Consider the following 23,747-nt stretch of genomic DNA (forward strand, 5'->3'; position numbering starts at 1 on the left):
TTATTGTCATTTTTATTGTATATTTTTTAACTTTTGTAAACCGCCTTGGGATTGTTTTTAATGAAAGGCGGTATATAAATATAACAAACAAACAAACAAACAAAGCAAGCCCTTAATGGCTTGGTCCCATGTTATTTAAGAGAACACCTTCTTCTTTATGAACCCCAGCACCTATTTAGATCTTCATGGGGGTTTGTCTGAGGGTGCTACCAGCTCTTCTTGTTGCGACTTAAAGGGGAGCCTTCTCTGTAGTTGCCCCAGGGCTGTGGAATGCCACATCCTGCTGAGATTAGTGCTGCTCCATCCCTGTTGGGTTTTAGGAAACAACTAAAGACACATATCTTCAGCCAAGCTGTTTTGTTAGTAGGTGTGTTTTGATGAGTATTGTAATTTGATCTTTTATATGTTTTAACTGTTAAATGATTGGTTTGTTTTATGCTATAAATCACCTAGAGACTTTGGTAGTGGGCGGTATACAAATTTGTCAAATAAATAGATAGATAGATAGATAGATAGATAGATAGATAGATAGATAGATAGAACAAATCATCAGCTAATGGAAGCCTTACAAAGAATGGGAGATAGTAAGGGTAGGCTCTAATATACATTTTGCATAAGATTATGAAGCCTGAAAGAAAGCTGTATTCATTTGTGTTTTCTGGTTCTTTCTATTTTCTTTTCCTCCTCTATAGAACTGTTCTCACCACCGTAGAGAGCACAGAAGGAATGCCCAGCCAGGGTAGTAGAGTCATACACACTCCCGATTGGCGGTTTTGTGTTTGCAAAGATCAAGGTAGGAAGTGGAGGAGAGTGATTGTGTGTGAGCTGAGACCTGGGTACTGAGGCTTTTCATCCACCCTCAATAAAATGCTGAGGACAGAATAAGGACTGGCCACACCCATCCTGCTCAGCTTCCAGCTCCCACACAATCATTCTTCCCCCCTCCTACTTTGATCTTTGCAAACACACAACTGCTGATAGGGTTACAGGCTGGGCCCTCCTACCCTGATTTTGATGGTGAGAATGAGCCCTATCTCTTTTAAAGGAACAACCTACTTATTCAACTCCATAGGCACAAAAACTACACAAAAATGTAATTTCTACTGCACAAAATATGTCCAGGTGCACACTCAAATAAACCTGGAATATGCAACAATCTTGTCCCATAGCTAACATCTGGAAGATGCAGTTTGTTAGGGGGGAAAGCATTCGAGCACTTTGCTCCTCAACACATGTACGTGACAAATGGTTTCAATGAAATCAACCCTTGCTGTGTAATGGTGCAATCCTGTGTGTGTTTACTTAGAAATAAGGCTCCACTTTGCTCCATAGACTTTACCCTGCAGTAAGTCTGTTTAGGGCTGAAAGTTTAGTACCTTTCATGTTGAGGTGCAAATTGACCACAGGGCTCTCTTATTCTAGAAGAAACTGTTGCTGTTAGCATTACCATTATTGTTATTATCTTTGAGCTTTGAAAACATCTCATACTCAGCAGACATCGAGAAGTGCGTGCGCGCTCTCTCTCTCTGCTTCCGTTTTTGACTTCCCTCCTTTTTCAGATGTTTAACTTAGCACATCATAAATAGTCGCACTGTGTATTATGATTGTGCCACTGAAGTCAAAGTTAAATATGGCTATAAATCTTGGCACTGTCGGAGGCCTTAGAAGGCACCTTCTGCAGTACATCAAATGCTTGGCTGTATGCATGTTTTAGGTGATTCCTTCAGAACTGAAATGGCTCTAAACCCGCCGGTACCATTTTCGAGCTGCCTTGTGGAAACAAGTGTTAGAGAGTGATAAAGAAACATTCCAGCATCTCACTGACATGGCTTTCCCTCCCTATGCTGCCTCCAACCTCTATAAAAATACATTTGTTCATGGGGGAGAAAGGATAGAGTCAGAGATTGCATTCCTGATATATTTTCCTCTGATCACAAATCACTTTACTGTGTTGATATTTACTGCTCATAAACTGAACATGACTATTCCATTATTTATGGTTAATGAGAGTAATTCAGTCCTGCTGAGCTGAATCCTGCTGTTACACAGGATCCTGTAGGGCTAGGGTGGGCAGGCATCATTCCCCTCAACTTCAAAGCTGAGGCAAGGTCGGTGCCTGGACATTCAATGGCCTGGTGCATCTGATCTCTACTCTCCTTTTTTGAGAGGGACCATTGCACATGTGAACTCGTGCACAGGATACTTGCATCATAGATTATGTGCTCGGAGGAAGGGGCATGGCATGCACGTGCTGCTCCAGCATGAAAATGGTTGTGTAGCCCAGTAAATATCTGAACCAGATATTGGGTGGCAATGGTCGACAGACAGATTGCTGAGCTGATTGGACCACTTCCTCTTCTCAAGTAGGCTGGCCATTTGCAGGTGCTGCACACTGATGAAACTTAACAATATCCTCATGTTACTTTCTCTCTCTCTTGGGCTAATGAATATAGCCCTATTCAGACATGATGCTCAACATTTGTATAATGAGTGTACAGTGTACACAGGTATGGTTATTCACACAATAAGGTTGTTCTCATGGCATAACAGAGGCGGGGAGGGTGGGTGGTGGGAAGGCAGGGTTGAACCTACCTTCCCCCCAGATGAGCATGGAGTTTTTCTTCAGTGCTGTTTTGGCAGTGCATATTGCTGGAGGCCAGGAAAACAAGTCCCAGCCTCCAGGTATCCCATAATCCACCACATGACAAGCAACTCTGTATATGCTCAGACTGTGTACACCCCGAGCACACACATGACCCTGAACCTGGGGTTGAGGATGCACTTGCACAATATGTCCCTTGCCAGGTCCTGAGATCAGCCACAAGTAATACCTTGGTGATCCCGGGCCCTAGGGATGTTAAACTGCAATCAACGAGAGCCAGGGCCTTCCCAGTGGTGGCCCCGGCTCTATGGAATGGTCTAGTGGCAGTGGATGCACTAGGATCGGGAGTGGAAGCACACCACCTGTGGAGTGGAAGCACTCCACACGAGCAGCCCAACTCAGGCTGGGCTGCCCTAGCCTTGGCTGGGCTGGTGATGTGAATAGCCTCATTGTGTTGATCACAGATTCAGCAGTACATTTCCTGTCTGTACCATGCAATTGAGGGGCCTGTACCCAGGTTCATTTTTGAAATGAACATGGGTATAGTCATTCATACAAAAACATGTATGAGTGTACAGACCTTTGTTCACATATACAACTTAAAGTCTCCATAGGGCTTGTACTGATCCTTCTTCCCTGTCCTAATAGGTTGCTCAGTGTCTCCGTCTCCCACTCTATGCTTCATTACTTTACTTTGATTCCATACTCAAATTCTGCTATTTTGTTTGCTATTGTCTCTCCCCACCCTCCACTTCCCGCAAGCTGGCTGTCAGATATATTACAACAACAACACCTCTGTTTTAACTCTGAGTACAGATTCTCCATTGTGTTGATTTTTCTAATTGGAATAGATTTTGGCCTCCTGACCCTATGTTCAACTGCTGAAGTCTGCCAAATCTCTCAACTACTTTTTAAAAAGAGCATTTACTGTCCTTGCAAAATGTGAATAAACTCCTCAACATGTTTCAAGTGTGACTTCTCGTCAGGGTTTTTGCACAGACTAACTTTAAAAGTATCCCCTTCTTGTCAGGGCTTTAAAAGTATCTCCTTTGTGCAAAATCATTTCCTCTAGTATCCAATCCAGTCCAATCTTTATTATGGTCATAGACCAGAGTACAAAAACACAAAAAGAACAAACATTTCCTCTAGTAGTTAATTCTCAAGTTTTACAGAGAGCTGACAGCTTTGTAGAAAGTTAGCAACATCTCTTTTATCATAGTACAAGTGAATTTTAGCCCGTTGAAAAACGGGCGCTAGTAATGCTTTCGGCCCCGCCGCCAAACCGCCCTCCCAGCTGCCCGATCCCACCATTTGTACAGGAAAGAGGAGCTCGCCAGCAGAGCTCCTCTTTCTGCAAAGGCTCTTCTCAAACTGGCGCTTTGAGCGGAAAGGACGCCCTTTCCGCTCAAAGCGCCAGTTTGAGAAGAGCCTTTGCAGAAAGAGGAGCTCTGCTAGCGAGCTCCTCTTTCCTGTACAAATGGTGGGATCGGGCAGCTGGGAGGGCGGTTCGGCGGCGGCATTTTTCAGGGCCAATTTGGCCCTTAGTAATTTGGCGGGGGGACGGGAATGGTGGGATCGGGCCCCAAGGTTCCCCCCCCGCCCGGCTTTACTGGCGGCGCCAGGCCTCGGCGGCGGCTCCGCCACCGCCTCGGCCAGCTTCCCCGCCGCCTCTTCCCCCGGCGCCTCTCTCCTTTATTTGCGGCGGCCACTTCTGGCCCCGCCGCCGCCTCACCCGCACTCCCGCCGCCAGTTGCTCCATCGCGGCCACCGCCACCTCTGGCCGTGGCCACGGCTGCGCCGCCGCCTCTCCCGCACTCTCCTCCTGGCGTAGGCGGCGGCCACTTCTCCTTCTCCCGGCCCCAACATGGCCGCCAGGTCCTGCCGTTCGTGCCTCCCTTGCCCTGTTCTGGGCATGCCCAGAACAGGCCAGGCACGAACGCACGCTTGGTGTCTGTCCACGGACGGACACCAAGCGTTTTATTAGAGAGGATTGTCTCTTTTGTGAACTTTGGCAGTTTGCTGCTGTTTTTGACTTGCGTATTATTCCCTCCCCCACCATGCTCATCTAGCTATACTCAATTGTAGGCAACTTGAGGCTGTATCTTGTTGGACTACAACTCCCATCATACCCAGCCACAATAAATCATGGCTGGGGATGATGGGAGTTGCAGTCCAGCAAGAGCTAGAGAGCCTCAGGCTGGCCACACTTGCTTTATTGTCTTCCAATCAGGCCTGAATAATTTGTAACCTACCAAGCTGATCATAGTCTAAAGGTAAAGTGTGCCGTCAAGTCGATTTTGACTCCTGGTGCCCACAGAGCCCTGTTGTTTTTTGGGGGTAGAATATAGGAGGGGTTTACCATTGCCCCCTCCCACGCAGTATGAGATGATGCCTTTCAGCATCTTCCTATATCACTGCTGTTCGATATAGGTGTTTCCCATAGTCTGGGAAACATACCAGCGGGGATTTGAACAGGCAATCTTCTGCTTGTTAGCCAAGCATTTCCCCGCTGCGCCACTTAAGGTGATCATAGTCTACCAGCCATGTATTGTGACCCTCCAAATGCTTGACAGCTCTTTTGTTTTATTTATTCCTAGACAGGCAGTAAAAACAGGAGCATGGTCAAACTCTCTTCAGATCTCAAAACATGGACAGCATGCACTTGGAGACGTAGCATGTTGTGTCGGAAATGCTGAGTGCCGAAAATGGCTGTAGAGAAGGGTCAGAATGCAGCCCTATTCACACATTATGTTCAACACCTGCCCAATTTGTGTACAGTATGTGCAAGTACAGATCTGTAGCACACTGGTACAGTTATTCACACATGTTATGCTGAACATAGGTACAGCAGTTTACTTACTATCTTGCATTTTTACCCAGATTAACATTTAACAATACCACAGTCACACACAAACATATACATGTGTACAGACATCTCTACAACATAATAAGGTCATTCACATGGCCAATTCCACTGGGGCTGGGGGGGAGGCTAGAGCCTCCCTCCCTCCCCCCACAGTCTGAGGCTGCCTTCGCTGCCACAGCTCATGCACCCACACAACCGGTGCACGAGTGATACTGGCAAGGAGGAGTGAGGAAACGAGGCTGCATTCTCCAGTATCCCACCATGATATCCCTCAAGGAACGTGATGCTCTGCACTGCTTGGACACTCCTTCTCCCCAGCTCTATGGAAGCTCAGGCTGCCACCAGCCTGAGCTTCTACACAACCTGGGCATGTGGTAGGAAGTGCGCAACACCCTCCTACCTCACTTGTAGCCCAGTTTTAAACCCAGGCTACCCAGCGGAGGTACCGGGATGGGGAGCAATCCCAGTCGTTCTTGCGACCAGCTATATCCTAGCTACAGCTCTCCTCCCCGGGTAGGAATGGTCATGAGAATGGCCTTAAAGTGTGGATAGGGCTAGAATAGGACTGAGCAAAGATGCACCTTTTATAGTGGTAATTTTCTTATATTTAGTAGGCGGGAAGCAACCGTCCCCATTCATCACCAGTACAGCATCTCTCCAGTGGCTGATGTTTCCTTTTAGACTGTGAGTCCATTTTTGGGTGAGTCCATGGGTCCGGCAGGGACCCATTTTTATTTTCATTTTTTTCTCTGTAAAGCACTTTGAACACTTTTGTTGAGAAGCAGTATATAAATATTCATCATTGTTGCTGTAGTAGTGGTAGATGGATGATGATGTTGTTGTTGTTGATGATGATGATGATTATATTTGGAGGCAGTGGGGAGTAGAAACAGAAAACCTGGGAGTGTATTTGAGATCATTGGTCCAATAGAAGATGGATATATACAGGAATACAATGAATTGTGCAATTTGGCAGCCATAGTAATTAAAGATTATGAGAGCACATTAATAAGAGGTCCCCATTTGCAAGCAAATCTATAGGTTACACACTGCCTCCATGTTTAAATGAAGCCAACTCCATAAACTCTCCCCCACAATGCAGGTTGATCACTAGCTGTAGACTAGTGTAGACTTATTTACAACTAAGCTGGAAGAACCAGACTATTCTTGGACAAAAACAGTCTTGAACCCACATACATAACTACAACTACAAATATTTATCATCCAAATGCTCAAAGCAGCATTTTCAACCAAATGCTCAAAGCAGTTGACGCAGAACTTTAAAAGTAATCTCTGTTCCAAAAGGCCTCACAGTCTCAGAAGAAACATAAGGTGGACACCAGCAACAGCCACTGGAGGGATGTTTTGTTGGGGTTGGAGAGAGCCAGTTGCTTTCCCCTTGGTAGACAGAAGAGAATCATCACTTGACAAGGTGCCTCTTTGCTTACTTAGCAGGGACATACACTTGCAGAGATAACCACTGGTGCCAACACTCTGCCAGCAAGTGCATGTGTGGATTCAGACTGGTGTTGCCACCAGGTCGCCCTGTCTCAAGAGGAATCCAGTTGTCATGTATGTCATGACAGAGGTTCAAACACAGCCTCTGCCTTCCTCTGGAGAGGCTTCCCAGCCCACCAAACATCACAAAGTTATTTGCTGAGGCTGGAAAATGGCTACTGCTGATGAACAATGTTCTGCTGTCTTCCTGGCCAGTTATAAATATAGGAAAACAGCAGCCTGGGGCTTAGCAGTGAGTTGTTGCTAAGCAATAGCAAAGGGTTAGCTTTGTATCCTCTAAAGCTACGAGACCTGAGAATACCGGAAAGGGAGATAAGGAGGTGGATTGCTATAGGAATTGTACTGGGTTGTAATGTGGATGAATAATTCAAATTCCTTTGGACACACGTTACTTTTCATACGCCAACAGCAAATTAAATCTGCCATTGTGCTGCCCAATTATCTAACTTTCTTTGGCCCTTCTGGAATTTCTCCCAACCTCTTCTAGACTTGGCTATCCTCATTCTCAATCGTTGTGTGTTGCCTGTGCATTTCCCAAGTGCTCAGTGTGTGTGTGGTGGTGAGGAAAAGAGATTTAGACTAGATGTCACTGTGGACCGCATAATGAAAGTCTCCATTCTGGTAGTCAAATCGAATCAAACTCAATGTTCAGCAAGAGAAGGAAAAGTAATACTGTAAATAGAGCACCATTGTATAAATCATCACTACACCTTTACCAGGAATATAATTTTCAGGTCTGGGCAACCTGGCCTTTGTTCCCGCTCCCTGCCAAAAGAAAGGAGAACTCAGAAATAGAATGTCAGAGACAGGCAATGAAAATGATTAGGGGCATTGAGAGGCTCCTGGAAGAGGTGAGACTGAAAAGATTAGGGCTGTTTAGATTAGTGAGGAGAAATCAGATGGGCATGAAAATAACAAACAACACTGAGACGCTAGATCAGGTACACCCTCTCATATAGCAGAAGAAAACAAAGGGACATCTAATGAAATAATATACACACTTAATGTTGGAGATGGAGGTGGCTTGTTGACGTAATGCCTCAGTGTGTATTATTAGAGAGAGCAAGAATGCAGCATCACTGAGAATTAGACATTTAGCCAGGAGGTAAAAGCCCATACAATGAAGGGCTTTTATATGGTCCAGTTCTTGAATACAGCACTCTGTTGACAAAATGGCTAGTATTAGGTATACGGATAAAGCTGCATCAGGGCTCAGTTGATGTTCTGGTGCATTCAGTGCTGCATGACACTCCCTGACTCCCTGCATAAGGACAATACAGCAGAGAGGGGGTTCTGTCTCCTTGCGCAGTATTCTGTGGGCCTTTTTTTGTGAAAGCTGGCATGATCCTATGTTAGTGGTCCAAGTTATCCTCAGGGATCATGATGGGACTGCTTTGCCTGGCAGAGAAACAGCCAGGCAGTCTAAAATTTGGAAGAAGAATTTCTTGCATGGCTTGTTGTACAGACTTCTTTTGCAAGATGTACCACCTGGGTTAAACCAGTTTCCCCATACTGTGGGGCTATTCACATGGCCATGTCCTTGACCAGGCGGGAAGGCAGGATTCAGCCTACCTTCCACCAGATAACCGCTCTTAGCCCTGCTGTGTGCAAGTAGCACACCCACATGACCCAAGCTGCCGGGAGCAGTGTGGATGATCCTCACTGCTCCAAGCAGCACGGAGCAACAGAGGCTGAGACTCGTTATCCTAGCCTCTGAGTATCTCACAGTGCACCATGAACCGAGTGCAGTGCACTGGGGATTCCTCCAGAGGACAGGCATTCTAGGCACCCATCTCTATGTCAGTGCAAGCTGCAAATAGCTCACATTGACACACGATCCCAACAGCCAGGTTAAGGGTGAATTTGCATTGGTACCCTTAACCTTGTCTGAGAGCCGGGCTCCGGTGCTGGTTTTGGTGATGTGGGGCTACCAAGATCCACATGGATCCCTGGGCTTGGCTGCTCATGAGAACAGCCTCTGTATATTTATGTCCGGGACCCCCTCAGCTGGGTCCCTGGAGAGTGTTCAGAGGAAGGGCCCACAACCAGCCACTTCCTGATTCAGAGCTAAAGCTCCATTGCTCAGCCCCATTTCTCTCTGCCCTTTTGTACACTAGGATGTGGATGGAGAAATTGCTTAATGGTAAAAGGAGGTTGACAATGGAAGCAGTTACCTAGGGATTTTTGAGCTTTTCCTTGCTGGATGCCTTCAAGCAGAGCTGGACCACCATCTGCCAGGGATGCTTGAACTCTGGATTTTCTGCCTCAAGCAGAGGGTTAGTCTATATGACCTTCAAGGACACGCAAAACACCATTATTTTTTCAAGGGGAAATGAAAAATACGAGTTTATTTTAAAAAGCAGCTTTTCTTCCATTGCATTACAAAAGACATATTGGTCATGCAGTAGACAGATTTAAGTTTATGTGAGCATACTTGTGTCTCTCATTTCCATAGGATTGGTGTTTAACTGTGCAATCCTAATTTTGCATAAGACTCATTTAGTGACAATAAATAAGGTGACACTAAAAGGCCAAGCTAGTGCCTTCGCGGTAAACATTGACAATTGGGTGACTGATATGGGGTCATATAACCGCCTTGGGATTTTCTTTTAACGAAAGGCGGTATAGAAATGTAAAAAAAATAAAAATATATATGTTTAAACAACCAGTGTGAGCTCCTGTTCACACTGGTGTGTGATACAGTCCATTTTCATTGTCTTTCCCAATAAGAACACTGTAATGGGAAACTGTTGTTCTACCATCATCAACCTGTTTGTGGTAACTGGGACCAAGCCTCAGCCACTGTGGGGTGAAAGAGGCAGGAGCTACCTTGTGAAGTAGATTCTGTTTTCTCTCCTCAAAGAGATGGAACTGCAAAAGCTGTGCTTGGCTGTCTAGGACCAGCTTCTTCTAATGGTTGGAAATACCTCCTGGCATACCTGCACAATGCCTCCTCTCTAATTCCTTCAAATTTCTTCTTAAATCCCAACCTTCCTATTAATTTTTTGGCACATCCACTTAGCCCCATCCAAGAGCACTAGCCATTCTTACAGACCACACTCATCTCTTCCTCAGTGCAACCCTTTTGTGACTCATAAAGCTTCCTGCACTGCTGGCAATCTTGCCAAAAACCCTGGTCCCCTTCGGAGAGATTGGCAGTGTCCCATGCAATTCCCACAGGCTTTCTGTGCTGCCTCACCCCTCCACCACCTCTGTGATGGCATCTATCACAGTCAGCAAGCCTTTCCCAATCCTTCTGGCTGCCCCTGCCTCCCAGAGCAAGAGGGGATATGGCAACCTTATCAACAGGGGATATGGCAGCCTGATCATAGATAGCATGCAATGACATTGCAATATATGACAGAAGGGAATGACCAGGGATATAGGGGTGCACACAAAACCCAACATTTGTCACTTTCGGTTCAATTCCGAACCAGACTCAAACTGGACCTGACATGTTTGGTTTTGGCACTCAGAACTAGAATCCTTTTAAAAAAGAAATTAAAGTTACCATTGGGTTCGGTGACCACCTGGGGATGCTGCTGCAGCTGCAGGGAATTTTCAGGCCATTTCGGCCCTTCCTTGGTTGCAGCAGCCATTTTGGAGGCCGCCACACATGTATCCTGGCCATTTGACTCAGCTATGCAAATGGCCAGGGCGCATGCCTGGCGGCCTCCAAAATGGCTGCAGCAACCACGGAGAGGGCTGAAACAGCCCGAAAACAGGCTAAACCAGCCCACAGAAGTCCAGGGAAAGGCTGGCGGGGGGGGGATCGCCAAAGACCCCCTTCTGCAGCCAGGTAGCACCCCCCTAGAGGGTGCTAAATCCAGTCGTAAGTAGTAGTAGTAGTAGTTCTAGTTGTTGTTGTTTGTTATTATTACACTTTAGAACCTTGAACTGGCCCCAAGCTGGCCCAGGGGGGCTGGACTCGACCTTGAGCACATCTCTATGTGGGATATTTTCAGAGGAGAATAAATAACCTTACACCACAGGGTAAATTGACTACATACTTCAGGACTTTGGGCATACAACAGCCTTTGTGCAGTTATGAAACACCTCCAGCTGTGGAAAGTTCAAGACTAGGCCCAACATATAGGCCAGTTCACACCACTACAGAATGGTTTTGTTGAAAAGGTGTTGTGCTGTAATCTGTGGGACAGCCATAAAATTAGTCGATGCGATCCTGGTACTGATCATGCTGTAAAAAAGAATGGATGTGGGCTTTGAATGATCATTCTGGCAGGGAGCAGCAATGTAGTGCGAAGCTTGACTCTACGAGGGCATTGCTGCATTGCATGATGATGAAGATGATTGTTTATGAGTTACATAAGGGCGATTGCTCTCCATTGTACTGACTTTTGAGGGAGCAGTTATGCAAGAACCTCATTTGGACAAATCAAGATGGATTGCGTTTTACTCCCTGTCCTGTCCTTTGTGGTTGATGGCCACAATGCGTGGGGACAGTTCATTCTTCCTGCTTATTCCGAAGCGGCATGGCAGCTCTGCTAAAGAAAACAGATACTTGTACATAATAACTTGTCCCCGCTCATGTAGCTTCTAATGGAGGTGGGGGCAGAAGGGCGAATTGTGCAGATGGAGTAGGTACATGATGGGATGGCTCTGAGCTAATGAGGCACGCTCTTCATAATTTGCAGGCGACAGTTTGCTCTCCAGCGCTCGGTATTTAACTTAGAAGCTGAGGATGTTTGTGCATCACTGGATGCCGGCTTTCATCTTGCAGGGGAAAATCAAATTATTGTTGTTATTAGTCATTAGGCATTATTAGGTAGTTATTAGGTATTATTACAGTGTTCTCAGAGCTTAAGCACTAATCGAGTCCAACTCCAGTCCATCTAAACAACTGTGTATTCCACGGCTGTCTTCCCATCATGACATTGTAAAGGCTTGTGTACTTAATGAATTATCATGGAAATTCTCCTCTGATTTAGGTGGTCCTTGTAAAGTAATAGAATTTCATGACCTTGGAATGACCTTGTGGGCAGGGTTGTCATTAGAGAGCCCTGGCGGGGTGCAGGGCATGGGGCAAATCAGCCCGTGTGGGGCCTCCTTCCAGGTAATTCTAATGGGGGTTAAAAGAGTGGTGCCTGGGGCAATCACCCTGCTTGCCGTGCCCTAAGGACAGCCCTGCTTGTGGGAGTATCACACTCAGGATGAATTCCCTAGTGGGCGACCAGCACAAGCAAAACTGAAACCAAAACCTTGGCTGACAAGCTGCACAACAATGCGTCAGCCTAGTAACGTTGCATTGGAACAATTTGCATAAGTTGCACAATTTCTGTTTCACAGGAGTAAGCCCATGCTTTCCAGTGGGCTCACTCCAGAATAACACAACTGCAACATTAAAACTAGTTATGTGCAACCAAAGGGCTTATAGACTTTGGTTTTTCAAACAACCGCCCCCTGTGGCACATGGCAAACTGCTTTTGAAACTGAAAGGATTCTCATAAAATAATTTGTAATATGTGTGGTGGGATCAGTTATTTCAAGTAAGTCATTCTACTGTGTTAGTGCAAGCTCCTTTCATGAGCCCAAGTAATTCTCTAGGTCCAAGCCAGTCTTGATGCTTTGTGTCAGGGGCTTCTGGGGCGACAGCCAGGAACCCACAGCTCTCTATACAGCGGGCCCATGTAGTGAGATACCAATACTGTGGGTTGGAACATTTCCCTGAGTCCCTCCCTTGCCACTAAGTTGTTCTCAGGCACTGAGTGTTGCAGAGAAATTACTTATCCTTTATAGTAATTGAACAGGAAGCCAATTTTAACTGAGAAACAAGAGTTTGAAATTTATTACTTACTAAAATAGGCTAGGGAAATAATAAACAGGTTCACCCATTTATTTTCTAAATAAATTTTTTTTGGGGAAACCAAACTTCCAAAAAGTCCTATAAGTGACTTGTTTTATGGCATAAAATTGAAAAGAAAAGAAAAAACTTCTGGAACTGAAGCGCCCCGCCCCCAGACAATCATTCCACCCTCACCTGGAAGAATCTGCCCTTTGCCTTCATAAAAAGGGGTAACGCTCTCCACGTTTCTGCCCAGCCCTTTATGTCTCCTGGAATGGCTTGGCAACTTTGAAACTGGGCACAGAGGTAGGGCAGAGTGGGAGGGCTCTGTATATTTAATCTGAAGCAGATTGGTTTATTTTAAAAAATATGTTTAAATGTTTCTTAAACTTGTAAACGTGGGAATTGTGTTCTCAAGAATGCTGTGTGAAGCCATGGTGTGTGTGTGTGTGAGAGAGAGAGAGGGAGGGAGGGAGGCTTATATTTTTCACTGGGCCTCCTTGTAAGCCCACTAGGTCCAGGCTCCCAATTTACCTAGGTGCATCTCTGATGTTCACCTTTCATCTCGGGGTTCTGCTTTTCCTTGCTTGAATTCTTCCTTTGGAAGTAGTTGGTTTAATTTTTCATTCCAAACTCTGGCAGCTTGTTTTAGTCCATATGTGCTTTTCTGAAGCTCAAAGACCAGTGCTGCTTCTTCTGGCTTCTCAAAACCTAGTGGTTGTTTTATGTATATGTTGCCTTTGTTGTCATCATATAGAAATGCTGTCTTAACATCCAAGTGATGTACTTCCATTTTCCTTGATGCAGCAATAGTAAGTAGCAGTCCAATGGATGTATATTCAACCACAGCTACAAATGTTTCTTCATAATCTTCTCCATATTATTGTGCATAATCTTTGGCAACCAACCTTGCTTTATATCACTGGATATCCCCTTCTGTATCACCTTCGGTTGTAAAAATCCATTTGCATCCTATGACTTTTCTGCCCACAGGTAACTCTAGAAGAGTCCATGTTTTGTTCTTATAAAGTGATGCAAACATTTCTTTTGCTGCCTGCAGCCATTTATCTTTCTCTGAATCAGGCATGCCTTCAATTTTGTGCCCATCTGTAGGTTCTGCTATTTTCTCCTCTCTGGCTGAGAGTGACAATCTTTTAGGTGGAATCTCTTTATTTACTCTGCTTGAACATTTCATTTCTTATTCCATTCCAATCTCCCCTTCTTGATTGTATCCCTCTGGTTCAGTCTCAATTTCCCCTTCTTGACTGATTCTCTCTGTTATATCATAGTCTATGAAGCTATTCCCACAACCAGCAGAAAGCGGGCTAAGGGAACCTAGCCCGCTTCCTACTGATCATCGGAACCACCGGGCTTGCAGGCAAGCCCGGCGGTTCCAAGGTGGCTAGCCTGCCTAATTCCCCCTCCCCTTAAATGAGGGGATTAACCTCCATTAACCTCATTTTTTTGCTCGTGTTACATCGTGGTACATGGTGACACATGAGTAGACCCCCAACCGGAAGGCTGTAGCCAGCCTCCTGGCCTTGGGGGGTGTCTCCAAAATGCCCTGCATGCTCATGTGGGGCATCCTGGCACTTCTGGGGAGCTGCACAGCCCCCTATCCCTGCAGCCTTCACCGGCTCCGTGATGGAGCCGGCAGTTGTGTGGGTGGCCGATCCGGCTGCCCAGGGCTTGCAGGCTGCTTGTCTGCAGGGAGAGCGGTCTAAGCCACTAATCGGGAGAAGAGTTTTTCTTATTACTTGTTCATTTTGTTGCTGTGGTTGCTGTTCAGCCTATTCACTTATTAGAGAATCCAATAATTCAGACATCAAATTGGCATTTGACTTTTGCCTCTCAGCAAAATATGCAACACTGCACAGTTTAACAGTCTCTGTGATAGGATCAAGTATTCTGTAGCTTTTGCTATTCAGTGCATAACCTATGAATATTCCTTCTTCACTTCTGCAATCTAATTTTATTCTTAGTTCTTTAATAATAGTTAGTTAGTTAGTTAGTTAGTACATTTACTATATACCACCACATACAAAAAGTCCCTGGGTGGTTCACAACATATACATATACTTTGCATCCAAATATTCTAATATGCTTTAAGTCAGATTTTGTTGCATTCAACAGTTGAAACGGTGTTACTCCTTTAGTTTTAGTTAGAAGTCTATTCTGCAAATATGCCCTTCCCAAGGCCTCATGCTGTAGGGAGGGTGATTTGTCCCAGCCCCATCCCTAGCACAGACCCTAGAAGATGCAGTATTGGCCAGGGGCCTTGATGGGGGCGGGGCTAGCATGGCTGCTCCAGCAGCTCCCCGCCCCAAACATTCAGTCCAGCATTTCCTCCCCCCCCCTTCCCTAGGGGCAGAACAGGTCTATAGGCTGGTCATCCTTTGGAGTAGGAATTTTTGGCTTCCAACGCATTGGCTTTGTTGGGGTTTCCCCCCGCCTACTCCATTCTGCTATCCTACCCCTTGTAGATAGTTAGGTCACAGCTTGGCAGGGACAGTGCGGGCTGGGTGGTAAGGGAAAAGGGATGTGACATTGGTGGACACCCTTGGACAGTTAAATGGGTAAATTGGGCAATCGATCCCTTGTGGTTTGTGTGTGGCCCAGGGATGATGATTTGCCATGAAACCTTCTTCAGGACTTCACAAATCCTAGGGCTCAGCGATCCGGGGTGTGCGAATGCCTAGAAGTGTCCAGATCCCTGTTGGGGTTGACTATGAAGGGAAAGGAGCAAGTTTTTACCTGCTTACTTCTGGAGTCAGGATGTGTCGCCCATGAAAAACACGGGGAAGGACTGTGAAGTCTGAACCTGGTCTTTTCAGGCCCGCATTGTTTGCGGGGTGGAGTGCTTACCCTCCTACAGTCCGCTAACTCAAATTAATTTGATCAATAAAGTTGTGGCCCTTTATACCCACTGTCTTCTTAGGTCTGGGGTCTGGGGAGGAAGTTGCAGTCATTACAGCTTAATATATTTCCCAGTATATTCCCCAACATTATCAGTGCACAAAGTCTTAGTCTCCCCCCCCCCCCCGCGCAAAATTTGTTGCTTACACTAGCCAGATATTATTTAAGTCTTAGCAACACTTCACTTTTCTCTTTGGGTAGGTAAGTGTAAGTATAGTATAGAGTAAAATCACCTTGAACGTCAGGAAATAGAGATTCTTTCCTGGTGACTTTGCTGGAAAGGACCCACAAATATCACCTTGAATCAATCCAAAACCTCACTGGATTGCTTTTCTGTAGCTGATGAAAATGTGTCCCTTGTTGATTTTGCTTTAACACATTCAATGCATTTGACTTCAGATTTGCATGGGTTAACTTGTAGATTTCTTGTCAATTGTTCTTTTACTAGTTTTGAAATGCATCCCTTGCTTGGATGTCCTTATCGTCGATGCCATAAACTCATGCAATCTTTGAGTGTACACTCACTTGCAACATTTGCTTGCTCTCTTTTGCTGTCTATTTCATATAATTGATAATCTCTCAACATGTCTTTCATCAGACATTTTCCTCCTTTGAAAATAAAATAAAGCAATGGTCCCTTCTGAAAAGTACTCTACATCCATGTTTGTGGCTGTTTTTTAAACACGTTAAACTGTTTTGCAAACTTTGAACATAGTATGCCCCTGGAATACACACTTCATTCACTCTATTTGCACCACAATTACACTTCAGATCAACTTTCCCTTTTCCTTCTGCAAAAAATTGCTGCCCATTAGCAAGGTATATAGGACTGTTATATTCAATACTTATCTCAGATAAATCTTGCAAACTATTGAAGAAATGTGAAGTAGCTCCACTGTCCAAATATATTTTGTTTAGGTTTGATTTTTAATTGATTCCTTCCTTTCTTTTTGCTTTTTCAAATTAAACTCTTGCAAACATTCCTGCACAAAACTGAAAGTCACATTTCTGTAATTTGCAGAAAATTGACAATATTATCATATTATTTATTTATTCATTTATTTATTTATTTAGATTTATATGTTTCCCTACTCCCATAGGACTCAGGGCAGCTTACAAGCAATAAGATACACAGCAACACAATTTCATAAAAATATATCTTACATAATCTCATAATACCTTAGGCAAGGTATTAAGCAAAAGTCCAATTTTTGCTGGTTTAGGCATATTTATCTCCTGCAGTTCCAGCTCTCTCAGTATTCCCCAAAATGAGCACATGCGCTCCTGTAAACTCTCTCCCTCTCTGAATCTTTCATTACACAATAGCAGCATAAGTGAACTTGACTATTCATGGTTCTTTGTTGAAAGGCGTCCTCTAATCTCCCCCACATCTCTCTTGCTGTATTTTTGTCTTCTGTATGATAAATTAACTCATCACTTACAGTCATAGATATGTGTCCCATGGCTTACTTGTTTGCAGAATCTCATTCTTGCTGTTTCTCTTCATTCTCTGTTGGTCTTTGTTCTTCCAGAACATAAGATTAGGGGTGTGCATTTTGGAATTTTCTTGTTTCGATTTGTATCCGAATCGAAACACCACCGTTTTGTTTTGTACCCAAATTTTCTGAATCCGAATCAGCCCTGTTTTGTTTTGTAGCCGAATTTTCTGAATCCGAATCAGAATCGATTTGGATTTTTAAAAAGGGTCCCAGGGCAAAAAGAGTGGGTGGTGGTGGTAGTGTCCAATGGGTGGAAGCTACCACCCAAATTTCAAAGGAATTAGGCAAATGGCTGATTTTTTTTGTGAATTTTTTAAAGTTTACACATCTTTAAGAATTTTCCCATAGGGAATAATGGGGATTCCAGCAAATGTATCACTTCAAATCAAGGGGAAAGGGATGGCCCAGAGTGGAGTGTGGTGGGTGGTAGTGCCCAATGGGGGCAAGGAAACTTCCAGAATTATCTCAAAAGAATTAGAAACATAGGAAACTGCCATATACTGAGTTGGACCATTGGTCTATCTAGCTCAGTATTGTCTTCACAGACTGGCAGCGGCTTACCCAAGGTTGCAGGCAGGAACCTCTCTCAGTTCTATCTTGGAGAAGCCAGGGAGGGAACTTGAAACCTTCTGCTCTTCCCAGAGCGGCTTCATCCCCTGAGGGGAATATCTTGCAGTGTTCACACATCAAGTCTCCCATTCAGATGCAACCAGGGCAGATCCTGCTTAGCTATGGAGACAAGTCATGCTCAACCACAAGACCAGTTCTCCTCTCCATTGGGCAAAATGCTGATCTTTTGTGAATTGTTGAAGTTTACGTGTCTTTTAAGATTTCTCCCATAGGGAATAATGGAGGTTTCAGCAGCCCCATAATTCCACTTGCAGGGCACTGGGGTTTCCCAGAGCGAGGGGTTGTGTAGTGCACATAGGGTGCCAACCACCTCCATACCCACAAGCCCTTGGGGCACTGGGTTTTGTGTTTCTGAGATGTTCATAGTAGATTCTCTGGTAGTATATGAGATTTTTAGTGAAAAACAAGAATCCACTCTCATATGCTACCAGAGAATCTACACTCAGAACACCACAGAAACAACAGAACCCAGCACCCCATGGGTTAGCAACCCTTCCCCTGGCTAATGTGGGGTCAGTAAAGAGTGGCAAGAAGCAAAAGAGCCAATGGGGAACAAGGAGGGAATTGTCAGCAGGTCAGCCCATGATTTAGGTCACCGATAAGAAGGCTAGAAGGGTGGGAAATTCAAAGAGATGTCAAACACAAAATGGAGACTGACTCAGAGATCACCACAAAATGGAGGTCCGAAACAACAAAACGTTTTGTAGCCGAAACAGGGACGTTTTGTTTTGTATACAAAACTTTTGGATCTGGAAAATGGGTGTTTTGTTTTGTCTACAAAACACCCGAAACAGGCTGTTTTGGGTACAAAACGTTTTGTATCTGAAACGTTTCGCACATCCCTACATAAGATAGTCCAAATGTATTCAGAAACATCTTCACATGTCTTCCACAGCTTCTGAAAAGCTGTGTCTGCCACAGGGCTTCCTGACTCCTTCCTTGATGGTGGTCATGGGGATCAGCAATGTTCCCTGTAACAGGGATTCCCAGCTGTTGTTGACTACAACTCCCATAATTTCCAGCCAAAGGGCATTGCAGCTCAGAATGCTGGGCATTGTAGTCTATAACTTCTGGGAATCCCTGTTGGAGGGGAACACTGAGGATGAGTGCAGTTGGGTCACATTGGGTCTCTGATGATATCCCTGGGGAAAGTTATTAACGTGTGACATGATGGTTTCCCTCAGGGTGCCTTGTTTCGCCCTGGCCCTAGTTCATATTGGGTTTCATGATGAAATCCTACTCTGAGTATATCTCATCAGATTCTGGCTTTGGTGGGAGCTAGCAGGTCTTGAAAAATCCCCAGTCTTGCATGTGATGGCATGTGTGCATGACCTGTTTGCTATGGGCAGGTCACCAGTGACATGCAGCTATGCCAAATACTTCCCACATGGGCATCATGTATCTATATCATTGGGAGTAGGCTCCCAGTGCCTTCATGAGCCTCATTAGAGACACATACCTACCTAGTTTCAAATACATTGGAATCTAGGAGGATGACCCTTTTAAGCAGCTTGCGACAGTACAAAAAATGAAATTCATGGAGAGATATGCCAGCTCTGTGTTGGTCAGCTGTGAGAGTTTTGTTGACTTCTAGAAAGACGGTGCCCCCAATAGAAAACACAGGTGTCAAGGGCTGTGTATTGATTATATTGGACTTTTGAGACTGTTTGATCCATTTTATTGAATAGCAGCTGAGAAATGAAATAATCCACCTACAGGTGTTACAGAATGATTTCGTTATCAAAGAAAAACATCTGAATGCACAATTTCTAGACATGGGAAGCAAACATTTTGTAGGATACTCCGCAGGTTGGAAAAGCTTTGCTAAGGAGAGATCTTCCTCCACTGAAAGTCTCCTGTTTATCATTTAGAAAATACTGAAGAGATTGCAAATAGTAAATAATCATTCTCTTCTAAGCTGGAATGGCTGCATATTGGGTGTTCAGGAATCTGTGGTGAAAACATACCATGCATTGCAAATGAAGGAAAAAGTTGAAATGAACATTCATTTTCTCAAAGAAAATTTTGATTTGCTAATAGCTTGTGAAGAAAGAAAGAAAGAAAGAAAGAAAGAAAGAAAGAAAGAAAGAAAGAAAGAGAGAAAGAGAGAGAGAAAGAAAGAAAGAAAGAAAGAAAGAAAGAAAGAAAGAAAGGCAGACAAACAGCATTTTTAGATACCCTAATATGCTTCTTTCAACTCCATTTTTTTAAAAAAAGATGAAATGTTTTTCATTTCTCTCGTTTCCACAGTTGGGAAGCTCATCTCCTTAGAGGATTCTGGGGTTTGCTCATAAGCTTTACCACAGCAATTGCTTACATATTTCTCCCTGAGGTAACAGAACTGATTTATTTGCAATCAGTGACAGACGTTGTGAGATGAACTCCACAGCAGCGCTTCAAATGAGGATCAGGACTTCAGCAAAACATCCTTGTTGATGCATGACCAGGGAAAACTTCATTTATTTATGTGAATGAGTAGCCCACACCATCTTAAGCACGCAGGGCAGGTAACGACATAAAAACTGTGCACATACACATGTACACATGCACACAGCTAAATCCAAAATATATATACACAAATGCCCCAGTGTAATAGCTTATCTATTATTATTTTAAAAAAACCCAGCTCAAATAAAAATTTGGAGCTAGCCACTGGTTAAATGTGAGTTATGATATTTATAATAAAAATGTCTTAGCAGCTAAACAGGAACTTTGCGGGATAAAACAGAATTAACAAGATTGTGGCTACAGGCTTACACCCGAATAGCATTTAAATAAATCTGAATATTACCAGAGTCTCAATATAAGCTTTTTTGAGGATACTGAAGGAAGTGAGGGATAATTTATCATTCAGGAAAGAAAATTATTGCACAGCATCAGAAGATAAGGCCATCTGTAATACTCCTTCCGTCTTTCTGATTCTGTTGTGATTTTTCTCCAAAAACCTCAAACTGATAACACAGTACAGCAAAACTGGTTTAAAAATAACACAAAGAAACTTCCCCTTCAATTTCAATCTGGCTGATGAAAATTTAGCCCCACAGATTAATTAATGAAAGTTTTAGTCGATTATTCTGTCAGTTATTTCAACCAGTGTGCAGTCAACAGCAAAGAGGCATGCCCTCTCTCTTGCTGTTGCAGGGAGGAGCAAGAGCAGGAGAGAGGGTTGCCCTCACCTCTTGCCTGTGGGCTTCTCAGAGGCATCTGGTGGGTCACTGTGTGAAACAAGGTGATGGACTGGATGGGCCCTGGGCCTGATCCTGCAGGGCTGTTCTTATCTTCTTATCTAGCTTAATAAAATATATATTTGAATGCTTTCAACTGCTTAGGATGCCTTCTTTGAAGTTCTGGTTTTATAGAGCTGATGATCGCTACTCTGGTACTCTGTCCTTAGCCAGAGAGGAATGATTTGTCTGGCTCTGTACTGAAAAGGGATTATCACTCGCCTTCCTCTGCATCAGAAGCAAGGCACTGACTTTTTAACCCAATCGAGTGAGCATCTGTACCAATCATTAGCAGGAGTGGCCCAAGGTATTGCAGCACCTGAGGTGGGGTGCAAAATGCTGCCTTGCCCCATGCCTCTAGTGAGGATTGGCCCTTGCAAGCTTTGAAAGTGGCGGGCGGGTGGGGGAAAGGTTGCCAGCAGCCTTCTCTTCCCTCCTTGTGCTTCTTGCTAGTTTTGCAAGGAGTGTGAGGAGAGGCACTCCTTGCATAGCTTGCGAGGGTCAAAAGGAACATAGGAAGCTTCCTTCTACCGAATCAGACCATTGGACCATTTAGCTCAGTATTGTCTTCACAGACTGGCAGCGGCTTCTCCAAGGTTGCAGGCAGGAATCTCTCTCACCCCTGTCTTGGTGATGCCAAGGAGGAACTTGGAACCTTCTGCATGCAGGTAGGCAGATGCTCTTCCCAGAATGGCCACATCCCCTAGGGGGAATATTCTACAGTGTTCACATGCAGTCTCCCATTCAAATGCAAACCAGGAAAGACACTGCTTAGCAAAGGGGACAGTTCATGCATACTACAGTCTGGTGGCTGTGGGACATCTTCAGGACCCTTTCCAGACTAGATCCTACAACGGGGTTAGGACGAATCTCAGAAGTGTGCTTCCACACTGCCTATGTCATGACACCACAGTCCCTAAGTGTACAGCAAGGTACCGTTCACATTTCCAATGCCTTGTGAATGAATCGCTGCAACGTAGAGCAACGACATCGTATATCCGGCATGAAAAAGTTGCTGCTTTTCCAGGTTGTTAGTTCCTGAGAGACTGCTCCCCCTGCTGTTTATGTCCCGAATGTGACTTGCCAGAATGGAGGCATTTTGCTGCTGATGAGCAGCTAGTCTGGAAAGTGCCCAGTCTCAGAAGCATGCTGCCTCTCAATACCAGTTGCAGGGCAGCAACAGCAGGAGAAAGGGCATGCACATACCTCTTGCCTGTGGCTCCCCAGAGGCATCTGGTGGGCCACTGTGTGAAACAGGATGCTGGACTAGATGGGCCTTGGGCCTGATCCAGCAGGGCTGTTCTTATTTTCTTATGTACTGCAAGACCAGCTCTCCAGATCAGGTTGGTTGTGAAGAGTTGCTCCCAGGGCAGTAAAGGGGGATACCTTCCTGCCCTGCTGTCACCCCAGCAATCTGCCACTTGAGGTGACCACTTCACCTCACCTCATAAAAGGACCGCCCCTGATAATTAGGTTCTTCACACCCAACTCCCAGTCCTATTATTTTGGATGGGGCTAAACCGAATTAAATGGATGTGCTGCCGCTTAACAGACAGCACAAGAAGACTGACAGTCCCCCTTCTAGACTTTCAAATGCTTTTCACGCATTCTTATTATCTCCTGGAGGCATTCAAATGCAGTTGTCTGGAACAATTGGAGAAAAGCATGAGAAGAAGTTATAATGAAAGGAAAAGAAAAAATAAATAAAAGAAAAAAGAAACACGAGGCAAGCAAAAGACAAGCAAAGCAAAAAGTCTTTGGCTCAAAGCTCTCTCTGAGAGAGAGTCATTATTATTTTTAAAGTACCTTTTACCTCAGCTGTGTGGGACATTCTCGAGCAGCAGGTGCCAGCTGGGAAGAAACAGGTGCAAAGCTGGTTCACTTTATGATGTGGCCTTTTGCCTAATAGGCTCTGAACTCAGGCCACCAAGTGCATTTCAATTATAATCCCAGGCTTGTCCCAGAAATGCCAGAACAATCTGTCCAATGTTGATGCAGATCTAAGTAGCCAATGCCAGAATGGATGCTCCTTCCCTCCCCTGCTTGCTACCCTTGCCAGGAATGTCATACCCTAGCAATGAGCTGCAAATGTGTCTAGATGGCTTCCGAAGAACATTAATAAAGAGCACACAAGCATCCTCTGCTTTCTCCCATATGAGCCTTCCTGAGTTTTAAGAGCAGCTAGAGAAGCAGTGCGCTCTGGTGCACTGTTAACAGAGATCTACAGTATTTGGTCTCTGGGACTAGGGACAGGGCTTTTTTTTTTTTTTAGTAGGGCTGTGCACTGAGCAAATTATTGGTACCAGCTCAGATCCAATATCATTATCTTTGCATTGTGTTGATGACACATGGGGACGCACCAGATCAAACTGATACATTGGGTGGGAGTGTGAGGGGCTAACTTGAATCTGAGCTGTGGGCTTCCTTCTGTCTTCCAACTGGAGACTGACTGCCTTTCAGGAAGCTGCAGCTGTGGCACTTTAAAATGCGACCCTCCCCCTCCCCCACCCCCAGTCACAATGCAGCGGGGAAGAAAGTGGTTTCATTCTATCCTGTATCCTTTATGTTTTGTTATTTGTGGTGTAGTGGTTAGAGTGCTGGACTAGGACTGGGGAGACCCGAGTTCAAATCCCCATTCAGCCATCAAACTAGCTGGGTGACTCTGGGCCAGTCACTTCTCTCTCAGCCT

Source organism: Hemicordylus capensis, chromosome 5, assembly GCF_027244095.1.
Source record: "Hemicordylus capensis ecotype Gifberg chromosome 5, rHemCap1.1.pri, whole genome shotgun sequence".
Taxonomy (NCBI): Eukaryota; Metazoa; Chordata; class Lepidosauria; order Squamata; family Cordylidae; genus Hemicordylus; species Hemicordylus capensis.